The 13,284-nt window shown below is 38.6% G+C and overlaps 1 long non-coding RNA gene across 1 annotated transcript; it reads left to right on the forward strand.

Moving 5' to 3' along the window:
* The first annotated feature begins 429 nt into the window (after positions 1–429).
* On the forward strand, positions 430–6,965 carry LOC135406626 (uncharacterized). The gene is made up of 3 exons (XR_010426386.1): positions 430–594; positions 6,007–6,104; positions 6,432–6,965. It is a non-coding gene; the product is annotated as an uncharacterized LOC135406626 (long non-coding RNA).
* Positions 6,966–13,284: the final 6,319 nt, after the last annotated feature.

Raw genomic sequence — 13,284 nt, forward strand, 5'->3', positions numbered from 1 at the left:
ACAGTGCAGCTGATGCCTAAAGGAAACAAAATACACCAAAAGAACCAGAATTCAGACAATAAAGAGACAGGAACTTTTTCAAAACCCTACATTCCCTTGAACATCCTTGCCTTTTATCTTCTGTATCAGGGAAATAACAGAGGACTCTCAGGAGACAGATGGACTTGAAAAAGTGTATATGCAAACACGGAATAAATTGTGTCCTTATTGATTTGTGGCCTAGGCATCAACCTATTCGGAGAGATCCGTATGGCTACAAGAATTTTCAGCAGGTTTCTCTCTGTAGAGCATATTAATATTGGTCTAACCATAAACATCCTCTTAATGCAAATATCAACTGGAGTCTGGTCTGCCAATGGCATAAGAATAAATCTGAAAGCTCTCTCACAGGACATGTGATGTAAGGGCATTCAGTGCAGCAGAGGCAGGAGGTGAGGAAGGGGATCAGCAGTGATCTAGGATTCTTTGCTGTGGCCTTTGCAGTACCCCAGCTGCAAGATTGCCTTTCTTTCTTCTCAGGCAAAAGGCAGAGCACCTGCCTGTCAGACATGCATCTTGCCAGCAGAGAGGGGGAAAAAGAGGAGCAAGTTTAAGGTAGGAATGCTGAAGAGGGGCTGTTTGGGAGAATGAGACACGCAGGGAGGGCGAGTGAGAAGCAGCCAGGCAGAGAACACGTGAGTGCTTATGTGTGTCCTGGCAGCAGAGGGAGAAACAAGAAGACACTTCACAGAGAAAGCCAAGTTCAGGAGCTGCCAAAGATACTGGGAGATTTGTCCAGCCAACAAACCTGTCAGTCAAAGTGTTCATTTAATTTGACAGAGCAAGAAAAAGATTGAAACTCACCACTTAGAGGACTATTGTTTAAAATATAAAAAATGCAAAGCCTTTCAGCCTTAAAAACCACTGACCTTCAATACCTTCAGAAGGGGACAGTGGGATCTGGGGTCCTGCTTTTTGGATACATACACTGAGTCAAAACAACTGATTTTCAGCAGCCTCTGCACCTCTAAATCTAAGACAGCACGCATCCAGTGAAGGTGGTACTTTCACTTGATGCAAGATTTTCCAATTCAGATTTGGGGAGAAAAGCAGAATATAAATATATCTCATGCTTCAGACTGCATAAGAATTAGCTTTTTGTAAAAAATTAATGAAAAATTTACGTGTAAAAAATTAAGAAGTAATTTTGACATAGCTGCCAGTTTTAATGTGCTTTAAACACTAATAATTTAAAATAATTTGAAAATGTAATTTTTATTTTCAATCATTTTTCTACGTTGTTTTTCTAACTGTGAAAATTCAGTTGCTTCAGAACCATGCTTTGTTAGATTTTGTAATAAATCAAACAAAGCAGGAAAAATTGAAAGAAATGGAAAGTTATTAAACAAATACTAATATTTCATAAAGGGGAGAGGGAGAATTTTCCTTCACCTTTAAGTGATTTACAGAAACTGCTTTCTGGAAAGCCATTTTGGCTCAGTTCCCCACTGGATATCATCACTGGTAACAGACTGGATGTCTACTGTGGGTCTTCAGGAGCCCAGTGAACTTCCTGTTGAAAAATTGGAGCAAACACAAAAACAGTATCTGAAGTAACAGTCCTTATTTTCTAGTTTTTATGCCTGGAAAAATTAGAGGCTCATACATCAATTCAAGCAAACAGCTGTCTATTTGTGTTCTCTAAAACAGTGTCCCTTGCTGGGAGCACATGATCACTCACTGCTTGGTTATGACCCTAATCACACTGTTGGATCAATGGCCAAATCCTTAGTCTTACCAAAGAGTCAAGATGCTTATTTTTCAGCAAACTACAAATGGTCACTCAGAAGAATCGACGGATTAGGCCTTTGCCAGGTAATTGACAGAACACTGCTGAAAAAGCAGTTTACACTGTGGAAAATAAAGTGATACTTCTCAACATTTCCCAAGTATTTGTTGAGAGGCCTATAAAAAAAACATTCAATTATTCTTGAGAGTGCAACTGAAAATAATTCCTTCTCTGATCTTATGTTTATTTTGGGCTGGTGTGTGTGTACACATGTAAATGTCATGTTTGCAGAACAGAAACTTGTTGAGGTACAGCAGGTCCACACTGGGGTTCCACTTGTTACCCACCCATATGAGCCTCAACTGATGGGTCCAGCCCTGGTTTCAGGGGTTTGGCAGGTTCACACAGTCATCCACATCAGAGAGACACTACTGTCAGTGTCTTCCTTTTACCTGCTAACTTGTTTGAGCCTGGAATTATGGTTTTAAAGAGTCTCGAAAAACTCTTCAGAGTTCTAACCAGACTATCCCAAGTAAAAGTCAAGTAGACAAGGCTGCATATGGTACCCATCACTATAGCTCAGTAGAAAAATAGGACTATACTATTTTCACTAGTCAGGATCTAGCGTAGCTTAAACAGAGGGGCATTCAAACAAATGTTGCCTTGACACGTTGTGCTAATGTATGGGAAACAAAAAGAAAATTTGAGACTGAGTACAAACAAATTGTGATGAAACGTGTATTTACCAGTACTCGAGACTTGGACCACCTGTGTAAATGACTGGAAATATCTCATTCCCCACCATATTTGCTTTCTCTTTCCACACCAACTCCCTCTACATCAAGTGGTGACTAATGTTGACAGTCATTAACAGGTTTCTCTGTGCAAATAAACTTGACTTTGTATTTTAATTGTCCTAATTCCAAGTAAAGGAGAACATAGGATATTTGGTGGTGTTAAGTTATCCGTTCTAGAAACATTCAGTAAAGCAAGTTCCTTGATATTTAATATAAATTATTGACATAGAAATTTGAAAGTCTTCGATGTGTGGATAGGCAAAAAGATTTTTTTTCCCATCTTAATAGAGGGAAAACAATTCACATGATATCAGCTACAGACTGTGAGACAAGACATATTTTTAGACTTTATTTAGAGAAATTATTCTACGAGAAATTATTCTACAAGATATTGCATGAGACCTGTTACCTTTTCAGGGACACGATTAAGTTTCTGAATGTTAATCCCACCATCTCCTTCAAAAATAAAAAAAAGAGAAGGTTGTTCAGGGTCGGCTGTCTGATTGAGGTCTACTTTTCAGGTTCCTGCAGTGCTTTCTGTTCTCTTAGAGACTTACTCAAAGAATATACAAAATTTCTTCCCCACACAAAAGACCAGTTTCTGGCTTTTATTTTACATTCGCACTGCACTAGAAACATAAATAGATTAAGAGCTGATTTACAGATAATTAGAGGTTTCCCAGATAGTGACATTTTACTAGCAATCAGAGTGTGGTGGTGCCCTGGTTTCAGCCAGGACGGGGTTAATTTTTGCAGTAGCCAGGAGGGGGCATGGCAGGACCCAGAGGTTATTCACCTCACCCCATTGCTCAGTCTCTTCCAGGGAAAAGGGGTCACTTCTGGTTCAGTGTAGTGTGGTGGAAGGAGTGATGGGGTATTGTCTGTTGTTGGGGGGTTTCTGTGCAAATGGTTCACCTTTTTCTTGTACCCTCTGTCATTAATATTGTTGCTGGGGCTGTTTATTTTCATATTGTGCTCCTGTTTCCAGTAAATTGTTCTTAACCCATGATCTTTACGTTTTTGTCCTCCAGTTCTCCTCTCCAGCTCACTGCAAGGAGGCAGGGGGAGGACGAGTGAGTAAGCAACTCATGGTTTGGAGGGTCTCAGTGAGAGCACTAAATTTGGGAGTACCATTCCTAAACCACCACAGCTGGCCATAGAGCACAGGGGATGAAGGGAGGTACGTTCAGGGAATAAAATGCTAGAGAGGATTTCAGCAGTAAACTGAACCTGTTTGCACTATACTGGATGGAAATGGTTTAAAAAGGCAAAATAAACCCATAAAACTCTTTAGCTAACCAGAACTTCAACAAGAGCCAAAAGCATTCTTATTCATTTTACACTGATGACAGTGCAAGAAGAGCACAGCAGAGCAATCACCACACTGCCCATGCTTGGCACAGTTACAATCTGGCACATTAGGAACTGTCTGTGTCTTTGAACCAAATGAAGCCAATCCTTGAAAAGTTCTATTACCTGGAAAACGTAGAAGGCGTCTGCTACTGATTTTCAGTCATGCCAACAGAGAAAAGCTGCAATTTGTTTTTAGAATTTATGACTAAACCATGTGGAAAATGTGTCAAGCTAAAGGCAGAGCCTCTATGCCTCACTTCTATTATCCTCGGAGATTTTTAAGACTGCATTTACCGTCAGCAAGAGGCAGACTTAAATGATATCTGTAAGCCAAAAGGGAAAAAACCCTCACACTCTGAATTTCATGCCTGAAAGACAAACACCTTTGAATACAGAAAAACCAGGGAAAATTTGTCACCTCCAGACAACCTTTGAAGGACAAAATTACTCACATGCAGTTTGGGGGCCTTAGTATGAAGAAAGGCTGAAATGGCTGTAAACTTCTACTAATCAAATAGGTCACACACAAAGACAGATGTTTGTGACTCATGCAGCCATGCTGTGTGCCCATTTCCTCTCTCAATAAAAGGCAAGACTAAGTATATGCAAACAATTTATATAATCCTGGGAATGCAGTAGAATTTCCATTTTCTACAAGAATAGCATTTAAGATGTGAAAATAAGATAAATTAATTACAGTGGGAAGATTTTCTAGTTCCTGAAACTTTTCTTGTAACAGCTAGGGGGGCATACTGGTACACAATTAAAACATGGGTCAAACATATGTCAGAAGAGGCAGTAACTACAGATGTTTCTCTGTGGTCGCTATCTTTCTACTTAGGTATTATCATAGAATCACAGAATCACAGTTTGGGTTAGAAGGCACCTTAAAGATCATCCAGCTCCAATTCCCCTCCTGTGGGAGGGACATTTTCCACTAGGCCAGTTTGCACCCTCACAGAAAGGAATTTCTTCCTCATCTCTAATCTAAACCTAATCTTTTTCAGTTTGAAGATATTTCCCCTTGTTCAGTGAACCCAGGAAGCCTGTGGCAGACTCTGTTTCTGCTCTGGGATGTACCAAGATCTTCTCCAGTGTCTTGATCCTCCAGTAATGTAAAATCCACACACTTTAACAGTGCAGGAATGAGAGGTAGACACAGAGGTGCATGCCAAGCACAGGAGTAAGAACTGCGTGAACACCTGGATTGGTACAGCTGTCCTCATTTTCCTAAATATAGATGTTATCAGTGTCTGTATCTAATAGTGCTTTGTGGTGATTGATAACCTGGATCTGTACCCATCCTGCCTGCTTGTACCCACACTGTTTCTTTCTAGGAACAAGCAGCCCCATCAGTTCCTCCACCTTTTATTCAGTGATTGCTAAAGTGGGATTGTGGCAGGGGAGAGCAATTCCGCATACTACCATTCCCCAGCAGATTACCTAATAAGATCATTTACAATTTGACTCACATCAAAACAAACCATAACCATATGAAATTTCACTTCATGTACAACATACTGTTTCTATAGTGATTCTCTCACTACCACATATTCCAACGTGATTTATCCTCAGTCAGGTGAAACACTTCTCTGCTAATATGTACGTTTGGGAGCAAGCCAAACTCAACATGATTCATGCCATCAAGAATCTCACTGACTTCACCTGACTTTTGGTGAGCATAAGCTCCTCTGTGTTTATCTTGTAACTGTGGGTGCTACAAGACAATGGATCTATTTATATTGTTTATAATTAAGGTGCTTATCAAGAAAAGGAGGGAGATGGTGAGTTGCTAAGGCAGACATTGGAAATCTCTTCACCTAGTAATTCCCAGAACCTTTTAAAGTTTCTTTTATGAACAATTATCAGTTATCTTTTGCCAAGAATGCAGGAAAAAGTTGGGTGACTTCTCCTTGTCTGGAAAAAAAGAAGTTTATGGCAACATATGCAATACTCCTTTTCCTGTCTGGGCATTGCAGGATGCCATAGATGGGCAGAAGCATGAGGCCAGTTGCTGAGATCTACTACAAATTTCTCCCTGTAAAACACACAGCAGCATTTAATAGAAACTGTCTGATTATTTTTAAGAACTCTATGGCAAAGACAGCAACTATGAATTTTCCCTGGCTCCCAGCTGAAGAGAAAATCTACTTCCCTCATATAAAATCAAACTCCACATTGTACAGGTAACATTATATTAACCATGACTTAAAAATCCATATTCCCATTACTCTGTAGTTTTCCACAGGATTGAGCTAAATGTAGCACTCATCAACTATTCAGCTACCATTTGGGGCTCTAATCCTGCCTTTCTTCCCCTTCAAGCCTACCCTTAAAAGATCTTTGAATAATGGGAGCAGGGCTTCCACTGGTTCACTTAACTATAGACTTCATGTATTCTCCCTAAGATTAATTCCATGTATTTTAAATTATTGTTTACTTAAGAATGGGCAAAAAGGGGAATGTGCCAAAGCCAAATTCATGCATCTGCACTTTAATCTTTTCCCTTTCAGATGAAGACAGCAGTTCGGCTCAAGAATGTACATCAGTGTGGGAGACAGGCTAGCCAAAGAAGCTGGATTCCCAAATAGGACAAAAATTCAAAGAAAAAATAAATACAACAAACCTCCAAATCCTCAAGATCTAGGAGCTCCTGGAATCTTTTATTAACTCAGTAAAACTCACAAAAATACAAGTTTCATACAGCTTCAGAGGTCATCCAAGGGTGCTGGTCCCAGGGCAGATGTTAACAGGCCACCCATGACCAAGGCCATGGCGCTCCTTGTGTCCCCAACTGCAGGGAGGACCTGCCAAACCCGGCCATGAGGCAACACTTCCTTTCTTCCACAGTAAATTTCCAATGAGCAATAACAACTGTACTTGCAAGAGCACGCCCCAGTCTTGGAGAGAAGACATACTCCCTTTTAAAGAGAGAAGTAATCAGTGCCTGCTGTCGCCACAAAGACTAACCAGGGCAGAGACTTTGTCTGTGCTGCACTAACATGCTATTAAGTTGTGAAACATTTCAAAATTGATATTGCTGCATACTCAGGCTTGAAATTTTCTTCTTTTTTTTTTTTTTTTTTTTTTTTTTTTGCAACATTTTAAGCTTTTAAAAATTTGTTTTAACAAATCAGATAACAAAACTAGATTTTTAATGGTAGCTTTGGTGATTCAGACAAAATATGGTTATTTTACACAGTAAAATCCCATTATGAAGTCTAATGGAAAACCCCATTGGATTATCATTTGACATCAAATCTGGCACAACAGAACCTGGAGACATCTGACTCATAGTGTCAGTAGAGACTTGGAAACTTCCAAGGAATCTTTCCAGTATTTAAACCAATATAATTCCCTGGGAAAGAACAACTGGAAAACAAATTCGTCTGAAGAAATTTTCTAGTGATCCCATCTGGGAAGGGATTAGCCTTCTCTTAAGGGACTGGTTGGGAGTTCCCTTTGAATTTTTATGGGTAATGAAAAGTTACATTTTGGTTTTTTCAGTAGCTCTACTATGTAGCTTCCTATAAATGAGAACAAATAATTTATGCTTAAGAACTGCAGTAATTATCTGGGGCTTTTTTGTTTGTTTTGGTTTTTAAACAGAAAAACATAAAAAACCCTTCTAGAATTCATTAATTTCATGGTATTTTGCTAGGGCACCAATTAGTGGATCTAATTTATAAGTATATACACACACACACACAAATTGTAGCTAGGTTTATCTGCAGATTTTTCAACATAAAAAAACTATATTTACGAAAAAGGTATTTCCTTTCATAAGCTTCCAGATGCCAATTTACAGCCTGTTTCATTGAAAGAAAATTCTGGCAGTAGTAGAAGAAATTATGGTCCTCAATTTTTAAAAGACTACAAATCTGCTTTGAAAAAAAATAAATTATGATTTAGACTTTTCCACACACAAAAATTCCAGTATTACTTGTCTATCAATAAAGATACATGACTGTGAAATGAGTAATATAAGCAACACTAGCTTATTGTCATTACACCTACAGAAAGCACTACTTCAATTTTAAATAATTATAAAAGAAATGTGAATTTCAAAGTCTAGTTTCTTCCTTTGGCATAACAAAAAGCTTCTGCCAAAATGGGAAAATGGTATTTCAGTATTACAGGTTTGTTTTGGGTTTTTTTTTCAACCTATTCCAGACAATAAATGATTAAGATGAAACAGATCCCAAACTTTTAATTGATGTGTTTTGCCAGTTTTCATCCATCAAATCTTCAAGTTTAAATCCTTCTATATCACTTGACACAGCTGTTCATTTTGAAATACCCATATATCTTACTTTCAAATACAATATCTCAAGTGTCATTTTGCTAAAATATTTAACTTCAGCTTTGTAAATTTTCAAGTCACTAAGAAAAAGAAACAAACAGTTGTGGTTTTTTTTTTCCAGAGCTGTCAGTAACCTGTGCAATGAATGGTTTGCATAAAGCTGTTGCTAGTAAAAAATAGAGTTCAGAAGAAACACAGCACTAGAGCAGGCACAGTTTGGTTATACCCAAAGCAGTCCTAGTCCTCATCTGACTCCATGTAGTACCTTTCTGAGCCTGAAAAAAAAAAAAAATCCACTTTAATCAGCAAGAGCTACAAAGCAGTTGAGAGAGCTAACAGCATAAATTCAAACACTGCAGCCTCTGGAATTTGTCACCCAAACATAGGTTGAAACACCTAGGAATGAGGACAAAGACTCTGCAAACTGGAAGTGATGACTCTGGGTGCCTCAAGAACAAATACCTCATCTTCTACCAAAAGACTTCTTCTCTAGGATATGGCTTTGTAAGGGCTGAGGACTGCTTCAGAGACTTGTTAAATTTTTTAAATCACAGTTTTCATTGGCTTCATGAATCAACTCTTCATACTCATACAATAACTTCATCTCACCACTAGATTTTTCGCAGTCTGCGGAGGACTGAGAAACCTGCTTGCATGACTTCAAAGAGCAAATGAATGCCTGTGACCAGTGCCAAGTCATATCAAGTTGTCATCAATTCTCCCTGTAAAATTTTTTCTTCCTTATTTTAAACATGGTAGTATGATATTCCACCTGAAATATTCAAAGCATTAAATTGTTACCATATCTCATAGGTTTTCATTTTTTGTGTTTTTTTTAACACATTGATGATAGCTCAGTTATATTCTGTAGAAACTCTTCATTCTAATTAGAACCTAAAAACTCAGTAGACAGGATAAATTCTAAACATATTTGATTCATGATGATAATAGTGACCATAGTTACATTGGTTTGTGCACTTTTCAGTAAAGGCACAAAATTTTTTATTTAACTTCTGCACTAGTTTTCAAATTCAGTCTTCTGAAACTACTGTAAAGGTCTCTAAGCTTTGATATGGATAAGGTGTTTTCAAAACGGTGAATCCTGCCATGACTCATGAAAAAAGTATGTATATCCCACTGTGGAAAAAAATAGTTATGAACTAATTGAAAGCTGAAGCTGGAAGCGAATAAATCTTGCTTGGTATACATGACATTTTCCTTATATCAGGAAAGGGATGCACACTTTTTTCATACTTTATAAAGTCAAGGCATGATTGACTAGCCAGTATTTGCCTAAATAAGGTGCTGTGCATACTCCAAGAAATTTTAACAAGCCCCTTTTTTTTTCTCTACACCGGTAACTGTCCTGGAAACTGTTGCGTGTTTCCACAAACAACACTTTTATTTGTCATCTTTGCAGAAGAAAAGCACCATTTCAGAAGCAAACAATATTTCTTCCCATTTTGTTTACTGTTGAAACATGAAAACCATTTGACTTCCCTAAAGCCCAATGAAAATTAAAGTTTTGTATGGTAGGTCCTTTTTAAATAAAAAAAGACTGAATTATCCTCTTCATAGAGTTATATTTCACTTTAAGAAAAAAGAAAACCAGCTTCTTTTCCTGACACACTAAAAATGTGTAAAGGCATATGTTTAAATTTCTGGCCCTTTTATACTTGGCAGCCTTATAGTCTCCCCTTGTTTTATAATATTATCTAAATTAACATTAATTACTTGGCATCTTGATATCCCTGGCACCATCACAGATAATTAGCTTAAAGCAAGCTTTGCTGAGTAGAATCATTGAATCATAGAATCACACAATATACTGAGTTGAAAGGGACCTACAAGGCTCATTGTGTCCAAATCCTGGCCCTGCACAGGACCATCCCCAAGAGTCACATCATGTACCTGAGATTATCACCCAAATACTTCTTGAACTCTGCCAGGCTTGGTGCTCTGACCACTTCCTTGGGGAGCCTGTTCCAGTGCCCAACCACCCTCTGGGTAAAGAAGCTCTAATATCCAACCTAAACCTCCACTGACAGAAGTTCAGGCCATTCCCTCTGGTCCTGTCACTGGTCACCACAGAGAACAGGTCAGTGCCTGCCCCTCCTCTTCCCCTCAGAAGGAAACTGTAGATTGCAATGAGGTCACCCCTCAGTCTTCTCTTCTCCAGGCTGAACACATTAAGTGCCCTCAGCCGCTCCTCACACAGCTTCCCTTTAAGGCCCTTCACCAACCTAATTGCCCTCCTTTGTAAATTCTAATAGCCTAATATCTTTCTTATATTGCAGAGGCCAAAACTGCACACAATGTTCCAGGTGAGTAAAGCATAGTCATGGTTTACTTCCATTTTCTAAAGATATTTCCATGGCATAGGACATTCAGTGAGAATAAAACTGGACATAAATAAGGTGTTTCAACAACAGTGTGACCTGTGTACGTCCAAATTCTTCTGATAGGCCCCTCAGAAGAATTACATTCATGTGTTGGACAGTAAAAATGCACACACACTCTTGGTAACCATCAATACAATTAGAATTCCTTCCCAAGACTCCCTGCCCCTTGGCTGGCATTGCATAATGGCCCACATCCATTATAGAAGACTGAATTCAGAAGCATTTGAGTCCAAGCACAAGTCATCTGGTCAAATATTGTCAAATCCTATCTTACTGTGGAATGAGTTAACTATGCCTATGTCGTATTCTTTCCTTGTCTCAAGTCCCACCCATTTACTCTGGAATTTCTTCAGTGAAATGTGCTTTGCACCCCTCATGACCAAGGTAACCTCAAGGCACCCATGAAGGGTTTAACTGAGCATTTCAATATATCAGATCAGGTTACTGTAACATTATCCTTGTGGATCTTTACACAGCACTGGCCTGTGCTCTACACCTCCAGAAATCACATAGCTTTGCTCTACTGATCTCCTAAACTTTGCTAATTATTTTCTACTATGTATAATTTAAAAAATAAAAAAGAAAAAAAAAACCACAGAATTACAGAACGTTTTGGGTTGGAAGGGATCTTAAAAGTCATCCAGTTCCATTCCCCTGCCACATGCAGGGACAGGTTCCACTAGACCAGCTTGCTCAAAGCTCCATCCAACCTGGCCTTGAACACTTCCAGGGATGGGGCAGCCACAGCTTCTCTGGGCAACCTGTGCTTCACCACCCTCACAGGAAATAATGTCTTCTTAATAGCTATTCTAAAGCTACTCTCAGTTTGAAGCCATTCCCCCTTGTTTTGTCACTGCATGCCCTTATAAAAAGTCTCTCTTTAGCTCTCTTGTAGGACCCTTTAAATACCAGTAATGTAGTTAGATCAACTACATGGAAGGCTGCTAGGAAGCAGAAGCAATTTTTTTTAAAAAATATTTCACTAAAATAGAGCCTTCTTTTTTGGGGGACACACACACACACACAAAAAAAACCCCCCACCTAACCAAACCAAACCAAACCAAACCAAACCAAACCAAACCAAACCAAACTAAACCAACGAGAAAACCCAAACCAAAACAAAACAAAAAAACCCACCAGTAGGGTAAAAGAAAAGAATGGTTTATACAGGCTTAAGTTTTACTTTTTTTCCTGCTACATCCCCTTTATTAGTATTTACTTTGCACAGACATTCATAATCAGTAGTAACCATCAATCTAGAGCTGAATGAAGAAAAAAAGAAAGGTACGCTCAGGACAGACTGAATCCACAATATCTCCCACTAGGTCTTTAATACAAACAAGGTATGGCAGGAGAAGAGTAGGAACAAAAGCAAGGAGGACTGGAATCCAAGTCCTAGAAAGCAAAAGGAATAAGAAGCACAAGGGTCAGAAGAGAAATCATAAATAAGACAGAATGATGGTGCTTCAGTTAGAAGGAAGTGTTCAGAGGCATGATTAATGAAAGGAGTGAGGGAGAGACAAAAAAGGCACAAATAAATATGCTAAGGATTGTTTTGATACATTGAGAGAAGAGATTCACTCAGAATTAAAATTTTATAATGAATGTCTGAAGGCAAATGTTTACAGCTAGGAATTTTTGACTGAACAGGAATGTTTTCTGATTTACCATTTGTAATTTTCAAAATTTCTGACAAATAGTAGGAATTCAGTTTCTCAGAATGTCTGCTCCTGGGTGGCATGACCTCTGTCTATCTAATACACTCCAGGGGTCAGATGTAGCCCAAGGAAGTCTGTCCCACCAAAGGTACCTCCAGCCCACGCAAAGATGTGTTGATTACCAGACCTTTTCAGCTTGAGATATGTAAGCACCCACTAGAGGGGAAGCAGACTGAGCCTTCTGCTCCAGCAGTGTTTCAACAAGACTCAGTAAGTCTCACAGTCTCCTATGATGAACATTTTGCTATTCTAGGTTGAACTGTTGTGGAGACATAAATGGTACAAACTCCAGGTTTTATGTTATTTCATTCATGATGCTTGTATTTCACAATCATGTCTTGATTCATTAAATCAGGAAGTATTCTGCTGGAAAAACCCTGAGGATATAGAAACTGAAATAGTCTTTGCTGCTCTGAATGAATAACTCTTCTTTCCGGTTTTCTTAAAACTGAAATTCTGTTATTTCCCAAATTACTCAGAGCAAGCCACATCCTCTCACCAACATGTGAGGATGTAATGCCACAAGACATGTTGTATTCCTAAGAACCTGATAAAACTTCTTGGGGTAATTCAATCCCTGCTCCACATGTAAGATTGACCACCTCAAATACATTCAGACATTATGATAATGCAACCATTAAAACAGATAAATGCCTGTATCCTGCCTGACAGTAAATTAGGTATTTGCCAGCAGCAAATAGGTTTACTAGACATAATGCTTGATTACTATTTCTTCATATAAATGAAATAGAGCACCCTAAACACTTGAAAGAAAAATCCTAATAGATAATCCAATCTTTAAGAATATAAACTAATATTATCCACATTAATCTCAACAACTGTCAGACAAATTAGCAGTCTGGTGATTCAGTGCCACTGCCTGCATCTGGCCATGATGAAAAAATGTCATAACCTATGCAAACTGTGTTATGAAACAGCCAGG

The sequence above is a fragment of the Pseudopipra pipra genome, chromosome 2 (genome assembly GCF_036250125.1).
Source record: "Pseudopipra pipra isolate bDixPip1 chromosome 2, bDixPip1.hap1, whole genome shotgun sequence".
NCBI lineage: Eukaryota > Metazoa > Chordata > Aves > Passeriformes > Pipridae > Pseudopipra > Pseudopipra pipra.